The sequence below is a fragment of the Arachis ipaensis genome, chromosome B1 (assembly GCF_059453495.1).
Source record: "Arachis ipaensis isolate K30076 ecotype BB chromosome B1, ASM5945349v1, whole genome shotgun sequence".
Taxonomy (NCBI): Eukaryota; Viridiplantae; Streptophyta; class Magnoliopsida; order Fabales; family Fabaceae; genus Arachis; species Arachis ipaensis.
In genome coordinates this window covers 45,845,213-45,849,042 of record NC_142436.1, presented here as the reverse complement: position 1 = coordinate 45,849,042, position 3,830 = coordinate 45,845,213, and the positions used below count along the sequence as shown (strand labels likewise).

Genomic DNA, 3,830 nt, shown 5'->3' with positions numbered 1-3,830 from the left:
GGAGCTACCTGTGCGTGCGCACGCACAACTTTTGTCACCCATTCTGCTCGTAGCACACGCACCCAGTGTGCGTGGGAACAAACCTTTGATTTCCCTTATGTGTGTACGCACACGTTCTTATGCGCACGCACAGACCCTAATGTCCCTTCTGTTCATATCGCCCGCACGCTGCTGTGCGTGCGCATACCTTTTCTTTTCTCTAGTGTGCGTCTGCACACTACCTTGTGCGTACGCACAAGGCCCTTTTCGAAACGTTAATTCGAAAGGGAAGATCACTCGCGCTTCAGTTACCCCCCAACCCTTCTCTTCTTCTTCTTTCCCTCGCCCAGCAACCCAGCCACCACAAACCAGACCTCCCAACCGCCAACCCTCCGTTTGAAAACACCACTAGTGACCGCCGTCGCCCATCCCCTCTCTCTCTCTCTCTCTCTCTCTCTCTCCCTCTCTCTCTTCCTTCTTCTTTTTCTTTACCCTTTCTCCATTTCTTCCCTTCTGTGCGCGTCGCCCCTATCTTCGCAACAGCATCTGCTCCGCGCTCTTCCGGTCCGGCGAGCAACCACCAGCAACGGCGAGGTTCTGTGCCGGTGCGACGACACCACCACTGCTCCCTATCTATTCTTCTTCTTTCTTTGTCAATGTAGTTTCCATTTATCCCCTCCTCTGTGTCTATTTCTCTTTTATTTTCATGGCTTTTGATTCTGCTTTTACTGGTTCTGTTAGACTTAGGTTAGCTAATTTTTGTGTTTTCTGGACTGAATTTCTATGATTGTTTATTTTACCGAGTTGACTACTGCTTACATTGAACTGTTTATGAATCCTGCATACAACCTGTTCGATAAATTGCCTGAATGGAGTTTTTGATTTAAATCTTATGTCTGATCAGCATGAGCTTTGAATTTTGTTTTCATTAGGCAGTTTAATTCAAAATTGTGCAGTTTTCTGTAGTTTATGATGATGATTGAGATTGAGTTCTTACATGCACTTGAATGTCATTTTTTGCTTAAACACCAAATTGCACTGAAATTCAGCTTTGATTCCTTGTTTGGTGTTATATGTTAAGTTCATAAAGTGTTACATTAGTGAAATGACTGAGTTGCTTACTCATGTGTTCTTGAACATAAATGATCATATACAATAACTTGTTCTTTGAAATTCTTTTTGAGCAATACAATCTAATTTTAATCAATTATTGCTTTTGAACAAGAGTTATGTGTATGTGATTATTTTCTATCTTTTTAACATGAGTGAGTAAATGCTTCAATTGTTGAATTGATTATCACCTTTGTGCATATTTTTGTTAATTCTTCCAATTTCAATGCACAATGGCAATAGCCAATTTGTTTAGGTCAATTCACTTCCATTTCTATACCTAAGTTATTTGTGCTTTAATTATCGTTCATTCCTTTAATTGTTACTTAGGTTTCTTGATTGTGGAAAACTACATTTTCTTTTGAGCATATTACTTATTTTGAATATTTTTTCCTTGATTAAGTGTCGGTTTACTTTATTGGCTCTAATTTGCATTGTTTGACTATTTCCTTTTTGCTTTTGTGATTTTTATCTATTTCTCCTAAGTTGTATTCCGTTTTTGTTCTTTTTCAGGATGCATCGCAAGGGTAAGGAGAAAGCCAACCCTTTGGCTCCTCCTCCGGCATGTCCGAGCACTCAGCCGGACACGTTTATCAATGAAGAAGCCCATGAGCAGTATAAGAAATTGGAAAAGAAAGCCTTCCACTATGAGCGGAAGCTAAGCGTACCAGAGAAGTATGCGGAAGTCATACATAACAAACTCGATTTCTACCAGTGGAAATTTGTAGAATTCGACACAGTGGAGATCAATGAACACATGGTCAAAGAATTCTACGAAAATTTGCTGAAGAGAGAGTCCATCACTATTTTTCTTAGGGGGGTCACCTTAGACACTTCCGACCATGCCTTAGAGGCTCTCTTGCAGATTCCGCATATTCCTCCGAGCCATGATGCTTACTCGAAAATAGTGGCAGACTTGACTACGGGCAAGCTTTCCTTGGACGCAGTTCTGAAGAGGATTGGGCTACCTAAGGCCTGTTAGGAATATAGTCGAGGGGAGAATGCGGTTCCACAAAGCATTGCATGTGCTCACTTACACCCGGAGGCGAGGATCTAGTAGCAGATCATTGCCGATTACATTTTTCCTAGCACACATGCTACACACATTCGCGTCCATGTGGCAGTACTACTTTTGGCCATTCTGGAGGGGAAGAGGATCTCTGTTCTTCCCCTTATTAGAGAGTTGATGTGGAAGGTGAACCAATAGCAGAAATACAATATTCTCTTCCCATTGATGATCACCCGCTTGGCCACTTTATCTGGGGTGGAGAGGCGACCGGGAGATCGGACGTTTGTCTATATCAGCACCTAGCCATTTCTGCCATACGGAGAGTATGATAGACCGCCACAAAAGAAGAGAAAGACTACATAGCCACCATCATCATCAGCACCTTCAGTTCCCACACCTACACCTCGAACCCCTTATGAGTTGGCCCATGACATCCTTTAGGTACTCCACCGAAACGAGCACCACAGTGAGCGCCGTTTTTAGTGGTTGGTAGCTAAGCTAGAGGGTAGAGATCCCGGTCTGCCTCCGATAGCTACACCAGAGCCCGAGCCCGAGCCTAAGACAAAGCTGACAGCAGAGAGGCAGGCAGTTGAGCCAACAGTTGAGAGAGCTGAGGAGGCAGCCGAGCAGACAACAGAGGTAGCTAACCAGGCCATCCAGGAGCCGACAACTCAGACCACCACAGAGCCGACCTAGGATATCATCATCTACCAGCCACTACAGCACCCACCACCGCTAGACGGTGGAGCTTGTCAGAGTTGACCACCCCCGGTCTGATTTTCGGCACAGAGGACCGTGCACCATTTAAGTGTGGGGGAGGATCTACTATTTTTTGGGTGTAAAATTCTCTTCTAAACACTCTTTTATTCTAGTTAATATCATACTTTTGTGGATATTTTTAGTACTTTGTCTTATGCTATATACTTTTGTTTTGATCATTTGTATATATGTTAGTTGCTTCTAGTTTGTCTTTAGTATTGCATTTTCATTTTAGTATATATATATATATTGCACTTTATTTTACTTGATATATAGTATAGATTTTGGTTGTGATTGGATGATGTGAATAGCATATACCTAGTTCAATTTTGCTCCTAATTATTCATGTTAATTTTTGGATGTTGAAAATTAGGAAAAGGACTAGGAATTTTGAAATTGCATCCATCACAACATACATACATACATATAGAAAATAATTTTGGTGGAAAACAACAAAGATTTTCAAGAATTTTGTTTCAAGGGCGTTCTATTGAATTGATTTGGAAAATTGCTTTTAAAACTTGCTTGAATGATTTTTATGGAGCATAGAAGAGAGATAGAACAAAATACCTTGTGAGTCTTTGAGCTTTAATGAGTGGTTACCATTTATAACCACAATTTTTGTTCATTGTGTGCTATATCTCTTCTATGATTGTGATATTAGTTTTGCTTAATTCTTTATTTCCGATGATTGATGTTTGAATGCATTGATCATGATTGAGGCCATCTTTGTATAACTCACTCGCCCATATGGACCCACCTTTGCATCTACTGTTGTTAACCCCTTTGAGCCTTATTTACCCCATTATTTTCTATATTACCATAACACAGCCTTAAGCAAAAAACCATGATTTACCTTGAATAGAATCCTTGATTAGCTTAAGTTGAGGAGTGTGTTTCAATTAACTGTGGGAGAATTTTGGGAAGCATTGGTAGAAAATTTTTTTATTCTGGATCTTCATTGAAAATTTTG

The 3,830-nt window shown here is 40.8% G+C and overlaps 1 pseudogene; it reads left to right on the top strand.

Moving 5' to 3' along the window:
• Positions 1-1,603: 1,603 nt before the first annotated feature.
• LOC148576428 (uncharacterized) lies at positions 1,604-2,146 on the top strand (annotated as a pseudogene).
• The last annotated feature ends 1,684 nt before the right edge of the window (positions 2,147-3,830 follow it).